The sequence below is a fragment of the Aotus nancymaae genome, unplaced genomic scaffold, assembly GCF_030222135.1.
Source record: "Aotus nancymaae isolate 86718 unplaced genomic scaffold, 86718_ANA_hifiasm-v0.15.2.pri h1tg000028l, whole genome shotgun sequence".
Lineage (NCBI taxonomy): Eukaryota > Metazoa > Chordata > Mammalia > Primates > Aotidae > Aotus > Aotus nancymaae.
The window spans coordinates 21427094-21444794 of record NW_026988441.1 but is presented as its reverse complement, the minus strand read 5'-3'; the positions used below and the strand labels follow the sequence as shown (position 1 = coordinate 21444794).

Below are 17701 nucleotides of genomic sequence, written 5' to 3'. Positions count from 1 at the left end.
CCCTTTGAGCTGGAGGAGTGCTTAAATCACTCCTGAGCTGTACACAGCACTGTCTCCCTCTTGCTCCCAGATGCTGGAAAGGCCACGGAAAGGCAGCCGGGTCTTCTGCGTTTGGCCTGGCCCAGGTGGGGCAGGAGGAGGTACAGACATGAAGCCTGCACCAGACACCCCAGGCTTGTCTCTGTCTGAACACCAGCCGCATCACAGCTGCAGGGCCCTCTGCAAGTCCCTCCTCCATCATCAGCCCTGGGGGACAGCTCCGGGAGCCTGGTGGCCCTGAGCCTAGGTTTGCTGTAGGGCTAAGCGTCTGCTCCAGTCCACATTCCCCCTCCTTCGGGATTTCTTCCGAAGAGCCCCGGGACACAACCCCACAATTCACTGTCTTTATATCGACTCAAAACCTTCCCACAAAACAGGTTGTGTCATTTTAGTCTCGGGAAAGGCTTTTGTCCCCATGTGGTAGGTTGGCGCGTTTCGAGTGACCATCTTCTTTTGCAAGTAGCAGCATGGAAAAGGTCACAGTGTTGATATTAGGCATGCTTGGATTCTAGGCCCCCACACCAGCATTGTGTAGCTGTTTGAGCTTAGTCAAGTTGTTGAAATTCTCTGAGCCTCAGTTTCCCTGTCTGTGAAATGGGGATTATGAACGTACGGAGCCCAAAGGGCTGTTGTGAGGATTACATGAACTAGCATTCATGAAGGAATTCCAGGAACAAGGCCTGCAATAATAGATTATCAAGGGGGCAGGGATGATTCTTATTGCAACAATGATAATACACCTATTAAATATGGAATGGGGGATAAGATTGCTCAAAAGGTCTTTCTCGCAAAAGTGAAATTGCATTATTTTTCATACCTTCCAGTAACTGTAGCTTTTCTAACACTCTGGTGAGAAAATATCCTGAAAAATCTGCTCCAATATTTAAAATTGGTGTGATTAGCACCTTGTTTTCCATACTAAGGGAGAAGGGCATTTGAAAAAACGTTGTCAGAAGTGGTTTATACATCTCGACCACCTTGCTGCAGCCATAACGTGAGCCTTGGCACCCAGAACTAACCATAGACTGCCTGCTTCCCCTCTATAACCATGCACCTCACATTCCATGCCTAACCATCTACCCTGCACCCCATAAGTAACTTAAGCCCCACATCTTAAAGGTAACCATGCGCCCCATCAGTAACCATGCACTTCACATCCTATAGGTAACCATCTACCCTGTACTCCATTAGTAACCTGAACCCCTACATCCTAAAGGTATATCCCTGCACCCCAAGGGTAACCATGTACCTCACATCTTATGCATAACCGTGTACTCTGCACCATGTAAGTAAACCTGAGCCCCCACATCCTAAAGGTAACCATGCACCCCATAGATAACCATGCACCTCACATCCTATAGCTAATCATTTACCCTGCACCCTGTAGGTAAACCGAACCCCCACATCCTAAAGGTAACCATGCACCCCTTCACCCCATCAGTAACCATGCACTTCACAGCCTATAGGTGACCATCTACCCTGCACCCCATAAGCTGAACCCCCACATCCTAAAGGTAACCATATACCCCTGCACCCCATCAGTAACCATGAACTTTACACCCTATAGGTGGCCATCTACCTTGTACCCTATTAGTAACCTGAGCCCCCACATCCTAAAGGTAATCATGTATCCCTGCACCCCATCAGTAACCATGAACTTCACATCCTATGGATAACCATCTACCCTGCACCCTACAAGTAACCTGAGCCTCCACATTCTAAAGGTAACCATGTACCCCTGCACTCTATAGATAACAGGTAGTCTGGCACCCTAAAAGTAACCTATGCCCTCAGACTGTAAGTTACCATGCATTCCTGAACCCTGTTGGTAACCATATACTTCACATCCTATAGGCAACCATGTACCCCTGTGCTCCATAAGTAACTTGTACCCCTGCGTCTTCAAGGTAATCACGTACTCTGCACCCTGCACCCCACATACCCACACATCCGAGGCCAAGCCTGTAGAGCGGAGTGAAGTTGTCTTTGCAGTCTGTGCTGTCTCCCATGGAGCAGGCTGTTGCCCCTACCAGCCTGAAGGAGCAAGGCAGCCTCAGAAGGCTCCTTATTTGGGCCCACCTTTGCTCCTCCCTGGAGCCTGGTGGGGCAGGTTTTCCTGGTAAGGTGTCCCTCCTCTGGTCTGGATCATACAGCCATGACCATCACACCTCACCCTGGGAATGTGCCACGCATCCTTGCCCTCCACGGTGAACCTCTGCGTGTATCTCCCTCATTCCACTGTTGGCACTGGGTAGCCTGCACACCCTGCCAGGGCACCATGATTAGCACTGGTGAGTATTCACCACCGTGGCTCCGACACCTTCTTTCTCTTCCGCGTTTCATACCGGCACACCAAATGTTTCGTAACTCAAGATTCTACTCTATTTAGAATCAATAACCACTTAGAATTAAAATTCGAGCTGAACTATAAACCATAAAAGCCCTTGATTATTTCATTAGTAATTTACTAATTGGCATTAGATATTTAATTACACATTCCAAATATTTGATGAATTATTTTAGCTCTGCATAGAAAGCCAGGGATGGGGACTACATTTTTCGGGAAACAAAAAACCCAGAGGGAGGACTCGAGAGAAGGGTTAGTGTCTATACGTGTCTGAAGCCTGAGCAACTGGTGGAGGGATTTGCCTTTTCTTTGAAGGAGGCCACCCAGACAGCCATTGAGTCCGGCTTGGTATCCAGTGACCCGAGCCTGTTTCTCTCCCGGCTTTGTTCATCCACATGGCTTTCTGTTCCCCCTATTTCTTTAGGAGACGTTATCTTTTCTGCTTTGATCTGCTTCCCACAACATAAGGTGATTTCCCCCCACTCTCTTCTTATCCTCCTGATGAGCTGTGTTTTGACACGGATAAAAAGGAGTCAGCCTCTCACCTCCCGTCACACGCTCTCACCCCGTCCCTTGTCCTCCCAATTCATCTCGCAGCAGGCCCTGTCTGCATCGGACACCAGATGGCCCCCACAGCCTTCTTAGAATAGATTTGCATTAGATACCACTCGGTCTCTGGCTCCCTTTCTTAAGGTGTGGGAGCTGTTTCTCTAGAAGGAAAAAAAAAAAGATAATTTCAGTACAAGAAAAAAAAACGCACAAATGTTCATTTCTGTTTCTCCAGGGATCTTTCTGAATTCACATAACCCCAAAAGTGCCTCCTGCCTCTCTCTCCACTGTGCCCGGGACCCCCCGTCTACTGGGCACCCACCTATGGACCAGTATCTCTGTGGGATGATTCAACAAATATGCGGGAAGATGTACACTGAAAACTGGGTGTTTGTTCTCAATCTGTCTGGCTCTCTGCAGACATCAGCTTGTCTATCTGTTGTGGGGGTGGCCTGAGAGCTGAACTGGACCCAGAAAAGCAAAACAGCACAGCTACTCACACACTGTGCTCGCCCTGGGCCAGACCGAGGGGAGAGCAAAATATATATTCTCACTGATTCTCACACTGAAGCCTCTGTTATTCTCATAACAGATTGTGGCAGGCCATATGTGGAACTTCCATTGACCATTCCAGGGAAGCCCAGGGAGGGTGAATGGATGATACAGAAGAGAAGGCTGCATCCCAGTCACAAACCTGCAACACAAAACAGAAGGAAGAGGTTAGCCCTTCAAGGGCCAGCAGAGTCCCAGTGCTGTGCCATGGAAAGGATATTGTCAGGAATTAGAATACGGACCCAACAGCCCTTATTTGGAAGATGCAAATGTCGGTCTCCTCCCAGACAGACTTGCTCCTAAATAAGAGCAGCCATTTGGGAATGCCTGTGCAGGAGGGTGCAATTGAAGCTTGAAGACCAAGGAACCCTTTTGTGTCTGTCCACGAACACTCTAGGAAGGAAGTGGGAGGAATAAAGAGAATTCGCTACCAGCGCACCCTCCCCAGCTCAGTTCAGCTCGGCCTCTAATTGAATATATATATATTTTTATATTTTTTTGAGATGGAGTCTTCTTCTGTCACCCAGGCGAGAGTGCAGTGGCGCAACCTCAGCTCACTGCAACCTCTGCTTCCTGGGTCAAGTGATTCTCCTGCCTCTGCCTCCCGAGTAGCTGGGATTACAGGCACCCACCACCGTGCCTGATTAATGTTTATATTTTTAGTGGAGACGGGGTTTCAGCACATTGGCCAGGCTGGTCTCAAACTCCTGACCTCAAGTGATCCGCCTGCCTCGGCCTCCCAAAGTGCTGGGATTATAGGTGTGAGCCACCGTGCCCAGCCGTAATTGGATCTTGAGCCATCACTTAACTTAGCTGTAAAATGGAGACTGTGCCCCACCCACCTCATGATAGAGGGAGGACCACTGAAGATGAGGTCTTGGGAAAGTCCCAGCATGCAACCCCAGGCAGGGCAGGCAGGTGGAAGAGAACAACTGTGTTTCATCGAGCCATTAGCTTTACTCCTCCTTCTCTGGCTTCTGAGCTTTAGAATTTATCTGTATTTTAACCAGCCTGTATAAATAGATATACCAGGTTTTATGAGAGGCTGCCTCAAATCCCTCTGGAGATAGGGTGGGTATAAAATAAAAACCAATACCGTAATTTCTCAAGAGAAATCTAGCTGTGATGATCAACATCAAGGAGCGCCTTTGTTTCTCTCTGGACTTGGAGCCACTTTGAAATAATGAGGCTTCCAGAAGCAGGAAATTTGGCCTGTCCTTAAACTCCCAGGGGGAAAGGAGAAGGTTCAAGTCTCCATGCAAAGGACTTTGGGCATGTTCCCCATCGTGCTGAGGTGGACCTCTAAGCCCTGGCCTCCTCCATCCTGGCCTCCATCATGATGTAGGCCCAGTGCTCCTCCCCGCCTCCTCCCCCACCCCTAGCCACCAGGATGTCCTCCCCTTGACCCTGCTCACCCCTCTTTCTGGGCAGCTGAATCATTTCCACCACTCCCAAGACCTCTGGACGAATCAGCTCTTCACCAGGTCAAAATCAATGTTTAACAACTGAATAAAAGAGAGAATCCCATCCTTTAATTGGAAACAAAGAATGGACTGTAGAAAGATCTTTATCATCTGGGTAAATTTCAAAGTCAAGGTGTGACAGGTCTGATTAACTGATTAAGCTGATTCACTTAGCCTGGCTAGCATCTCTCCCCACCCTCTGTTTACAATCCCACAAGACCTTTAAGGCCCACCGCAGGGCTGGTACAGGAAGCCTTTCCAGATCCCCAGCAGAATGCCCCCCTAAGTTTAACTGTCCCTTATCCCTGGGGCACTCAGCACCTCTCTTGGGTTCAGCTGTGTCTGGTCTCCTTCCTTCCGGGGAACTGACCATCCCGCTGCTGCTGTTACCTGCTCCGGCTGCCTCTGTTTATTTCACAGTGTAAGGCCTGGCATAGATTAGGTGCTCAATGACTATTTTGTTTGTGAATTGGTGGATGGATGACACAAACTGCAGACGCGTTCTTGGAGAGGTGGAGAGGGACGAGCCCCTTGGGGTTTGGAATTCCACTGACTGCCCTGTTGAGAGAACACTGTGAGGCTGGTCTACACGTGCCCAATATCGAGGACTTTGCCCTGGACTCAGAAAGGGTGTGGAAAAAAAGCAGCAGGAAGAGAGGCAGAGGTCGATGCGCTTCTCCTGGGCAGGATAAGGAGGGAAATTCCCACCACCTGAGGGTGAGAGCAGCTCTGGCCTTGGGGCTGGTTTTCAATCTGGATGGAGGATCAGAGTGATGGGGGCTGGCGTGACGCGGGATGAGAGGGATGCAAGGGGCTGCCACCCCCGGCCAAACGCCACCCAAAGAGTCTCTTTACATAGAGAGACTTGTGTCTTTACCTTTAGGGTCTTGGAGCTTGTGAAATGCGTTTCTACCTGAAGGACACAAGGAAGAAAAGCAGTCACTTAGAACTGGAGCAAAAGAGACCTTGGGAGCACAGGTGGAGGACGGGAGAGAAGAGAAGAGGTGAGTCTTCAGAGAGGATATTTTCAGGATTCCTGATTGTGCATGCCCAGCAGACTTCAACCAAAATGCTTGGTTCCAGGCAGGGGCAGTTCCACTCCCAGCACGTTGGGAGGCTGAGGTGGGTGGATCACTGAAGGTCAGGAGTTCAAGACCATCCTGGCCACCATGGTAAAACCCCGTCTCTCCTAAGAATTAAAAAATCAGCTGGGTATGGTGGTGGGTGCCTGTAATCCCAGCTACTCAGGAGGCTGAGGCACAAATATCACTTGAACCTGGGAGGCTGAGGCTGTAGTGAGCTGAGATCGCACCATTGCACTCCAGCCTGGGTGACAGAGCAAGACTCTGTCTCAAAAAAAAAGAGAGAGAGAGAGAAAACCCCTGAAATGCCTGGTTCCAGATCACCTCAGTGTGTAGGGACCCAAATAAATGGGAGCCAACCATTTTATCCCTAGCTTCAGGGCATAGATGTTATCGCTGTGTTTAGATTTTTTTTTCTTTTAGGCATAGGATCATGCCACTCAGGCTGGAGTGCAGTAGGGTAATCTCAACTCACTGGAGCCTCAACTTCCCGGGCTCAAGTGATCCTCTGCCTCAGCCTCCTGAGTAGCTGGGACTACAGGTGTGCACTACCATACCCCACTCCTTTTAAAATTTTTGTTGGGATGGGGTCTCACTATGTTGCCCAGGCTGGTGTTGAGCTCCTGGGCTCAGGTGACCCTCCCTGCTCCGTCTCCCAAAGTGCTGGGATTACAAGGATGAGCCATCGTCCCTGGTGATTTAGGGACTCTAAGAGACAGGGGTGTATCATGTTTCCAGGATCTTGCAACCTAATGCTTGAGCAAAGCATGCATAGATCCACCCCACTGCCCACACATGAGTATACTTACACACATATGCCCCGACGCTGTGCAGGAGATGAGAGGCTGTGATGCAGCCTGGCCCTTATACAACCTCTGCTCCCTGTGTGCCTCCCTCCCACACATAGGTCCTCCTGAACCCTGCAAGTTGGCCACTGTGCCAGGGGTCCCTGCCCCCAGGGAGCTGAGAGCCAAGTAGGAGGGACACCCAAATAATCAGATGCATGCCAATCACCAAGAAAAGTGAAATTTTCTAGAAGGAAATCAAAGACACTTGACTGAGGGGAACAGATAATGGAATAACACTTGATATTCCATTATCCACAGTTTTGGAGAGGGCGGAGCAAGCCTTACCTATGTTATTTTGATAAAACAGGAAAAAATATTTAAAAGCAAAAGGGACTGAAGCCATTTCTGCCTTCTAAGGATGCCTATTTGTAGGGGATGGGGGGAGCCATTCACCTCAGTCAGGAAATAGCTGTTCTTTGTCCTCGGGGGCTGAAATTTGGAGAATTGGCCTGGGGAAGGCTCGAGCTGCTGAATTGAAGAATAGATTCTTGCACGTGCACATGGAGTCTGGGGGTCTGAATGACAGGGGCTAACTTGCTTTGCATAATAAAGTGCTAGAAGTTAGATGTGCCTCTATCTATTTGAGTTGCTGGGGTATCAGATGGAAATAGGGAGAGGAGAGAGGTGTCCAGTAATAAGGGAAAGGGTGAAGTCCAACGATGTGGAAAGGATGAGAGACTTTTAAAGAAGAGAGTTATCTATCACTCAGTTTTATTTTATTTTACTTTAATTAATTAATTATTTGAGTCAGAGTCTAGCTGTGTCACCCAGGCTGGAGTGCAGTGGTACAATCTTGGCTCACTGCAACCTCCACCTCTCGGGTTCAAGTGATTCTCCTGTCTCAGACTCCCAAGTAGCTGGGATTACAGGCATGTGCCACCACACCCAGCTAATTTTTTAATATTGTTTTTAAGTAAAGATGGGGTTTCTCCATGTTGGCCAGGCTGGTCTCGAACTCCTGACCTCAGGTGATCCACCCGCCTTGGCCTCCCGAAGTGCTGGGATTATAGATGTGAGCCACCGCGCCCAGCCAGATCTATCACTCAGTTTTAAATTGTCCACTGTGTGGAAGTGTCCCTGCCGCTGCCCCCTCCTCACCCACAAGTCACTCTTGAGTCGTTAGTAATGTCCTCTACCAACCTGACCCCAGTAAGTGCAACTTTAGATGGGAGGTGAAAGCAAATTGAAAAGAAACAGGGATAGGCTGACGGCAGAGGCCGGGTTAAATTAAAGACGGCAGATGCTCCTGAATTTGTCCAGAGCTGGAAGTCGGAGTCCTAGGCCCTGGGACTCTGGGGAAGGAGTTTGGATTCGCCCCAGGTCACGAGGTGAGGATTACAGCTGCTATTGACTTGACATCTGGATTACATTAAGGCCAAGAACTGGGCTGGAGAAACTCTTTATTTGGTTATTGGGTACTAACAATAGTCAGATTTTAAGGGGGAAGTAAATCAGAATTCTAGGATTGTCATAAACAAAGCCTTTCATTAAATGTGAGTTTGCTGGGTAACTGGTGCTAATGGCTGCGGAGTGTGGACAAGTGGATATCCTGCTGAACCTGTGCTCCTGAAGGGCCGAGGGCCATTTGTGACAAGTGGGGGAACTGCTGACACCCAGGGTGGGTCTGAGGCACTTGAAAACTGCTCATCTTAAAAGGTTCTAGAAATGGTGTCCCGCGGTGTCTGTTCACAAAGCCGACACTCAGCACATCTTTTGCGCACAGATGGAGCAAGGTACAGTCTGCCTGGTCCTTGTCTGAATTTCTACTTATTCACACTATTTAGGAGCAAATGAATAAAGGCTCCTGGATCAGGGATTTCTGATGGATTTGGATTGCCCCCAAATCCACCTGGGGAACCCATCAAGGTTGCAGCTGTACCTCAACTTAGTACCTTTGCAAGAGGAACCCTTGCTCTCGCAGCCCCATTTGGAGTGCATAGAGGGACTCCGCGTTTGAAAGGGTGTGCCCTGGAGAACTGGAAGGATGATTTAGGGTGAGCGTTTCTATAGGGTTTCTCAACAGCGGCACTGTTGACGCTAGGGGCCTGAAGACTTTTTGTCCTGGAGATTGCCCTGCGAGCGTTGTAGAAAGTTCAGCTGTGGCCGGTGTGGTGGCTCACGCCTGTAATCCCAGCACTTTGGGAGGCCGAGGCAGGCAGATCACCCGAGATTGGGAGTTCGAGACCAGCCTATCCAAAAGCTGGAGAAACCCCGTCTCTACTAAAAATAAAAAAATTAACCAGGAATGGTGGCATGTGCCTGTAATCTCAACTACTTGGGAGGCTGAGGCAGGAGAATTGCTTGAACCCGGGAGGCGGAGGTTGCAGTGAGCCAAGATTGCACCATTGCACTCCAGCCTGGGTGACAAGAGCAAAACTAGGTCTCAAAAAAAAGAGAAAGTTCAGCTGCATCCTCAACTGATGCCCATAGATGCCAGTGACACTCTCAGGCCTCTAAGGTGTGACAACCAAAAATGCCTCTAGACACTGCCGCTGTCCCCTGGGACACAGATTTGCCCCCAGTTGAGAATCACTAATCTAGCAGAGGCAATTCACAGACACCTGCCCTCAAAGAGCATAAAATCTGCAAGTCAAGGCAAAATCCCTGCCGAGGGCAGAGGCTGCTGCCTCAGAGAAAGCTGGGAAGGGAAAAGCCCACCTTAGTAGTTGCTAATAACTCTCCTCGTAATTTCAATTCCGGTGAGTCCTTTCTGCTTTCTTCTTTTCTAAGAACTATATTTCTGAGGTCCCAAGTGACACATTTGACTCATTAAGGCTTCTTAATTCCCACATGAATTATTGCTGGAAGGGTCTGAAGGCCCAGTATCTTGCCTTATTACACCTGTAGTTATGAGCAGTAACTACGGCCTTTATTACAACATTCAGCACCAGCCATTAAATGTGAGGCATGAAAATGATTATTTCACCCCCAAATCCACTTACCACTGGCACATTTCCATGCACGTTCTCAGACCAAACCGAGGCGCGTTCTGCCGAGGACCCTGCCAAATGCCGAGACCTCCCCACGGGGACGCCTGATTCGCGGAGGCTGCCTGTCAATCATTCTTCATTATTGTTTATAGAGTCCAATTTCAGGGTTTCCTTAGGTGTTGGCATTAGCTAATATTTCAATAAATAAGGCAAAAGCTAGTGCTGTCACTCCTTCCCATTTCACCAGAGGATTTTTCTTTTCCCTACAGAAACTCAGTAGGGCTAAAACCTTCCTTGTTTAGCTTGGGGCTAAACACGCCCTACATGAAGCAGAAAAATCATCTAATTTTTTCAATGAAAGCCTACGCCAGTCAAAGACATTCTTACCTACTCACACTTAAGAGGCATCAAAAATGTACAAATATTAGAATCCTCAGCCTCCACAGGCGAGTTGCCATGTACACAATTATGAAAGGGAATCAAATTAAGAGAGAATATGCAGAAAGCCTTTGAAATATCGAAGAAACCGTGAATGCTGCTTCATTTTAATATCTTAGATTTCACCGATAATGAGGAAATTGTCCTCGTTTTCATGAGTAGAGGTTCTTAAAGGTTTTAAAATCTGAATAGTAATGCTGCCCAATTGTGCAGATTATAAATAACTTTTGACAAATCCAGCGTCTTCCATTTTGAGTCCACTATTGCAAATACAGAGAACAAGTGGGAAATTGTGAGAGAGTCTGGGCTTGCATAGGAAACCGTTCAAAGAAGGGAAGAAAGAGAGGCCTCCCGGTAACAGACTCTTCCTCTCCCAAGAAAGAGTTAACAGAAAGAAATAAAATCAGATATGTGTAGCCTCCAGACGTCCATTAAAGTGCAGAATGCTGTTTTCTGTCACAGATTATATGCCAGATGTTCAAACTATCTCTAATCATTGCAGATGTAATGGAGTAGAATGTTGCAGTTTGTGAGTTTACTGGCATTAATCCTATATACTGCACAAGGGAAAAGATTTTAAATATATAATTATATCTCATTAATACTCAGGTTTTATTTCCTTTCAATGGAACAGGACTTATTAAAGCAACCATTTACCGCATGTTTTCTTTCAGTATTTGGCCCTAGTATAATCCTGTGTGCATTCGACGTGTAAATATGTACTAACCTGGGTGCAGAAAAGCACCCGGGAATGGCTGTGAGTCCGCCGCTACCAAAATTTGCTTTTATATGCATGAGATGTTTTTATATTGTAAATTGATAAAAGAGACTTAACCGCATACTTTCTGAGTCGCTATTCGGGTTTTCTTCATGCCGGAAATATTTGTGTTTCTTCATTTGGAAGGAAATTGCCTTCACTCCAGTTCTTTATTGCACATGGGGAGAAGGTGCTTTCTGGCTCCAGAGGGGGCCTGTGCAGGTGTGGGTGAGGGCCGGAACCCCTGAGTGGCACCTACATCCTTTCAGACTCTTGTGAGACCCACCAAAGGACTATGAAAGTTGTGTTGTGGTTGTGGTGGTGTTTTTACTGAGTATCACCGTGATTAGGGTGTATCTTAAGGGGAATGCTGGAGTGAGGAATAAAGAAATTCCTTCTTGAGCCTCCCTGGCCACTCTTCCCTAAATAAAACAGCAACCTTTTCACCAACCAACTAAATTGGGTTGGAGTAATGAATGGTAACACCAAGCCATCTCCTGGGCTGATGGCCAGCTTCCTCCTTGGCCGGAGCACATTCACAGAAGCCTCTCTGGATCCTTTTTATGGAGCCATAGCTGTCCCTCCATCCTTCCCCGTGAGCTGGGAATCCATGTCGTCCCAGGGGTTGAGTTCCTTTGCTGGCCCTGTGGACGGATGGATACACCCACTGCCAGCTGGGAGACCCGGAAGGTTGCTTTCTGAAAAGGACAGAGGATGAATTTTCAGCAACCTGCTCTTTCTCGGGACTCTGGGTTCAATGGCTATGATTTATTTGGTAATGCTGGTGACAGACTCCTCAAGCGCAGGGGCGGCATCCACCTTGCTCCCTGATTTCCCCAGCACCAGTACAGTGCCTGACACCTCATCAGCGCTCTCCTTACCTCTTTCTTAAATGAGAGAATAAAAGAATAAATTGCCGGGTAGTGAAGGTCTTTTGGGAAAAGCTGGGTGGGGCTGACAATTTAGTACAACGTCCTTAGCTATCATTTTTGGCGTGGAAGAGAGTTTGATGAATTCTGCAATAATGAGATTGACGAGACAGATGGTCGCTGCCAGGAATTCAGCAGAGGCCAGGGTGATGGAGAGGCGATGGCTCTGTGTCAGAAGCGGGGGCGGGAGCAGGAAGTGCTGGAGGCTCAGTGGTGGTTTCAGTCCCCTGGGGAAGAAGTGATCTGCAGGTCAGTGGCGAACGGGACACGTGCGAACCAGAAACTGGGGTGCTGAGCTCACAAAGCAGAGCCATCTGGGATATTTGGGTGGAGGCACTGGGGGCCGAGAAAGTCCCAAAGGAGAGTTCTGGGATGAAGGTGCTGCAGACAGCAATAGGAGGAGATTGGAAGGATGGGGGAAGCAGTTCATGGGGATCCTTGGAACTGAGTCCAGCTCGTCCAAAGCTTCTGTCTTCTGCTTTTATTTTACAATATTTAAGTTATTTCTGGATGCTGCCAATTAGATATACAAATATACAATCTCTCTCTCTCCTTCCTCTCCTTTCTTCTTCCTCTTCTCCTTCCCTTTTCCTTCTAGGACACTAAGATCAATAGGAATAAAATTCCTGAGTATTTGCCTCCTGAGGGGCAGAGCTAGAAAGAGCAAATCTATGCAAAGTTTCCAATTTAGAATTGTATTAAATGGGGTGGGGGAAGGCGAGTGTTAATGTCCTTTTCCTGTTTGGGACTTGAGTCCTCTGGGAGCCAGGATTCTGAGAGCAGTAGGTGTGGGGCCTGGGCTGCAGACGCAGCTAGGGACTGGAAGGAGAGCCAGGCCGAGCATGGGCAAGAGAGCTGAGACCCCAGGACAGGCCACTTCCCAAGAGGAAGACCCCCATGCTCCCGGCTGCCCCAGGGCCAGTGGCCAATCTCTGAGGGGCCTGAGAGCTGGAGGAGGAGGGCCGTCAAGTCCAGAGGGCAGGAGCTGGGCTGGGGTGAGGGGAGGTGGCAGGTGGGGGATCCATCTAGAAACAAGACCCTGCTGATATGAAGGAACACAGAGAGAAGGTGAGAGTCAGCACCGTCACTTCAGAATGGTGACAACTGAAAAATTCTACTCAAGAGGAAAGGAAAACCTAGTAGGAACAGAAACCTGGAGGGGCCAGATGACCAGAAAAGAGCATCTATGCATTTGAAAAAGGATGATAACCTCATACCATTAAAAAGTTCACTTGAAAAATTTTTTAATTTCAATAGTTTTGGGGGCACAGGTGGTTTTCAGTTACATGAATATGTTCTGCAGTGGTGATTTCTGAGATATTGGTGGACCCGTCACCCCAGCAGTGCACACTATACCACTGTGTAGTCTTTTCTCCCTCCCTGCCCCCCAACCTTCCCCTCTGAGTCCCCAAAGTCCATTATATCATTCCAAAAGTGAACTTTTAGAGGAACCTTCTCTGTTCATACATCTGTCTCCAATACAGGACTGTTTGCTCTGAGTGGGAGATCTGTCTCTTACTGAATGTTTGTGGAATGCGAGAAGAAAGCACAAAGTGAGTGAACCCTCTTTCCTTCCCCTTCCTTCATTCCCCGGGTGTTGATTCCCAGGGCACCTCCTAATACACCTCTTGCATGTGAGCCCCTCCAGGCTGGGGTTCCGCAGCCTAAGAGCACGGGGCTCTGGAGCCTGCTTATCTGTGTTTGCAAACAGGACCCATGCTTTCCTCACTCCAGCACCATGGACAAGCCTCGGTTTCCTCATCTGTTAAGCAGGATGGAGTTGTTTTCAGCAGGAAATGGATGTGCACCCATACAGTGCTCAGAAGGGTGTCTGGCTCTCTAAGTATTGCAGGTAGGGTTCCCCAGGAAGCAGGCTCTGAGAAGGGGCCTCACATGCAGGAGGTGTATCAGGAGGTGCTCTGGGAATCAACACCTGGGGAATGAAGGAAGGGGAAGGAAAGAGGATTGGACAGAGGGAGATGTCAAGCTGCTGCTTCAGCCTAACATTATCCATGGTTGCCCCTGCAGGGAACTCTGATGTGAGATTAGCCCTGCAGAATTGCCCAGAGCTGGGCTGAGATGGCAGGCTTTCACACTTCTTTGTCAATCAGGCACTACATGTGGCGTGATGCCGGCTGAGGCAGCTCTCTGTAGTAGAGGTCATCCTGGAAGGAACTGACAGCTGAGGCCATCTGCTGAGCCCCCAGAAGCAGGGGCTACAAGTCCTTCCTCGGATGGGATCTGGACAGTGAGTCATGCTGTCTGCCACCATCTTCTCTTTGGCTGTTCAGACCTCCTTCTTCATATACACACAGGTAGCACCAGCCTCGGGATTCCCATGGGTCTCTCTTCCTGACAGAAACTCTAGAAGGGGAAGGTTCATGAAATGAACTCCAAACCCTGCTGCTGCAGCTGGTCGTAGGGTCCTGATTGATACTCTCCATCTTCTTTCTCCATGATTAATTCTCTGTTTTCCTTAGCAGCTGTGCCAGTCTCAATGGCTTACTTGAAATCATCACCCAGACCTTTGCCCATAAAGAGTTTGATTTTCTGGTGACTACACATTTCTCAGGTCAAGGTTGCTGCATTTGTCTGTTTGATACCACAACTGAGCAAAGAAATGCCACCCAGGTAAATGCAGCTTTGTTGTCGGGGGTAACACCTGAGGCTCATTGTCTTGTGCCAAGGAAATCAAGGACACAGACACTTGTGGAGTGAGACTTAGAGCGGAGGTTAATAGGTGAAAGAAAGAGAAAAGGGAATAGCTGTCTCTCCTGCAGAGAGAGAGAGGGGAGCCCGGGTAGTCTTCTGGTTTTGTGGTGAAGTGCACGGGGTTCTATAGACTGGCTTGAGGAGGTGGTGTCTGATTTACATAGGGCCTGAAGATCGGCTGGAGCAGATGTGACATTTACATAGTGCACGAAGAAGCTGGCTACCCCACCCTAACCTTCTATTGTGCAAAAGTCTTCTCTACCTGGCTGGTGCCATGTTGTCTGTTCCTTGCTGTACACGTGTTTGATAAAGAAAAGGGAGGATGGGGCCGCCATGTTGAACATGCCTAGTCCCCAGGCAGCCTTTTTCTATGGTCACAGCTGCCAGCATTCACTCGTGCAAGCTTCCAGTTTGTTTATCTATGTTTGCAGCTCGATTTTACAGGCTGCTGTGTGTTAAAAGAAATGATTTGGGGGCTGCTTTTTATTAAAAGGGAAACCTTACCGAGGACTTCCTTACCCTTATTATCTGCCTAAATAATGTCTTTTTAACTCCTTTATCAGGGAGACAGAAGGGAGACAGGTAATCAGTAGGGTCCCAAGTAGCAGGAGAAGGAGGCATGACGGGGGATTTTTTGTGATTTTCATGGGGAGAAATGTGCAAAGTGGCATAAGCAGGATCAGCATGTTTCGGATTGGCAACTTTGAATAATTTTGGCAGACTGCAAGGAATAGGGACTGTCCTGAGTTGTCTGGTTCCTCGTCCTGAGGCAATTAGAGCAGGGAAATATTAGCCAGGGAGCATAAGAGACCTATGAGAGAGCCCAATAAAGGAGATGGTTGGGGAGTATGGGCTTTGGATTGGTTGGTTCCCATATGAAAGACATGCCTAAAAGGGAATGGTCTGCTCTTTCTAGGAATTAACTAGCCCTCGGAGAGACAATCACTTCCTGGTCAGCAAGGTCTCAAGATGTCAAAACATCGCAAAATACAGAAACTTAAATGTAGAATAATTAAGACACCAATTCATCTCCTTCCAGGCCCCTGACCATCTAGTCTGAGTCATTGCACGTGAGTCCATCCATACTCTAACCTCATGCTACTTCTTTCTTCATACAAGGGGGATGACCAGGCACAGCACCTAAACCATACCCATTGAGAAGCTTTTTATTTCCACCTCTGCCTTTCCAAGTCATTCTTGGGTACTGGGCAGGAATGCAGCTGCTGTCTATTGCCATCTTTAATCCACACACTGAGCTCACTCATCTGTGAACCAAGCCTAGCCTTTTTCCTCTCGTCTGAAGGCCATAGGGGATCCTGAAAGTCACAGGGTGCGCTCAGAGAGAGTTGTGGGTATCAGAGTGAATGGGAATGACATGGAACTCAAGGCTGTCTGCTCTTGCAACCTGCCTGTGCCACCCGGTCCTTCTGTGCTTGGTCCCAGATTAACCACTTCGATCCTCCAGGGATTATTGCTGGGTCACCTGATACTGTTATGTCTGACAGAACACAGCTCGTAATGGGTCCTGTCTCCTGGGGCCCCATGGTCAGGCACTCATCTTTATCAGGGCTTGGTGGTTACCCTGGGAGGTATTTTTCCAAAGGCACATTCTCTGCTGCAGATGGTATGGCCTTGATCCAGAACCCTAGGGGTCTACATTGTGAGTCTTTTGGGATTTGCCTTAAAGCTCCATATGGCATCCTTTCCTTCACTGACAATTTTTATACCTTGGGGTCTGCCAAGTCATAGGGCCATATGCATCACAGACTGGACCTGCTACAGAGCCCTTTTCTCTTCTGGGCCCCATACAAAACCAGCAGCTTTTCCTATTACCTGTTGTGTACGTGACAACAGTATTTCCGCATGTGAAAAATGCTGCCTCTAGAATCCAGAGTCTAGAACCAGTTGTTGTGCTCCATCCTTTATGATGGGAGCTGATAATTTATCTTTTACTACGGAAGGGATGTACTGTCATGCCTTTGACCACTGAACTCCTAAAAATGTTAGTGATGTAGCAGACTCCTTTGAATCTTTGAAGGAGTTCTTTTCTCACCCTCTGCAATGCACGTGTCTTGCCGAAGCCTCTGTCTTAGTGAGTTTAGGCTGCTATAACAAAAGTACCGTAGACGGGGTGGCTCAAGCAGCAGAAATATATTGCTCATAGTTATGGAGGCTTGGAAGTCCAAGATCCAGGTGCTGACTGATTTGTTTTTTAGTGAGGCCCCTTTTCCTGGTTTGCAGATGGATGCCTTCTTGCTATACCTTCCCATGGTGGAGAGAGAGTGAGCAGACTCTTGTCTCTTGTAAGGACAGCAATCCCCCCATGGGAACTCTACCTTCATAGCCTCATCCAAACCTAATCCAAGCCTTCCAAAAGTCTTGCAAGATGTCCTGATGGCTCAGATCACTTTAACCATATTATGACAGAGGAAGAGAACGCTAACACAGTTCTTGGGAAATCCTGTGAATGTATACCATTGTCCATCCCAGAACGGTTTCTCACCCTTTCTTATTATGGTAGGGAAAAAAATGCACTCACTAGATCAAAGGCTGCCCACCATGTTCTTGAGAGCATGTGGATCAGCTCTAGGGAAGACACTACAACTGATATGGAAGTTGCAATTGGCGTAACTGCTTGGTTAAGTATGAAAAGTCCACGGTCTTTTTACACGATCCATCTGATTCTTGCAGGGTCTAGACCAGGGAGTTAAGTGGAGATGTGATGGAAACCACCGCACCTGCGTCCTTATTAGATCTTTAAAAAGAGCACTAATTTCTGCCATCTTCCTGGGACACAATATTATCATTTTCTATCTTGATTTTGGGGATGGGCCCAGTCAAGGGACTCAATTTGTCAGTATATCTATACTGACAACCACTAGAGGACTGGAAACATTAACATCAAAGTGTCTGTGAGTCCAGTGGAGCCTCTGTGAGGCAGCCTGGCCAGGACTCCAATGATTATGCATCTCCCTTCTAACCCCCTTTGGCAGGGGACTGTGATAACTCTTTGGGTCTCTCAGTATTCTGGGGGTATATCTGGGACTGTGATAAC

The 17701-nt window shown here is 48.1% G+C and overlaps 1 long non-coding RNA gene across 1 annotated transcript in view; it reads left to right on the top strand.

Moving 5' to 3' along the window:
- The window catches only part of LOC135276652 (uncharacterized), a 65444-nt gene that overhangs the window by 7165 nt on the left and 40578 nt on the right, over positions 1-17701 (top strand). Inside the window, exon 2 of the long non-coding RNA XR_010344188.1 lies at positions 5834-5954. This is a non-coding gene — a long non-coding RNA (uncharacterized LOC135276652). The remainder of the gene's footprint in view (positions 1-5833; positions 5955-17701) is intronic.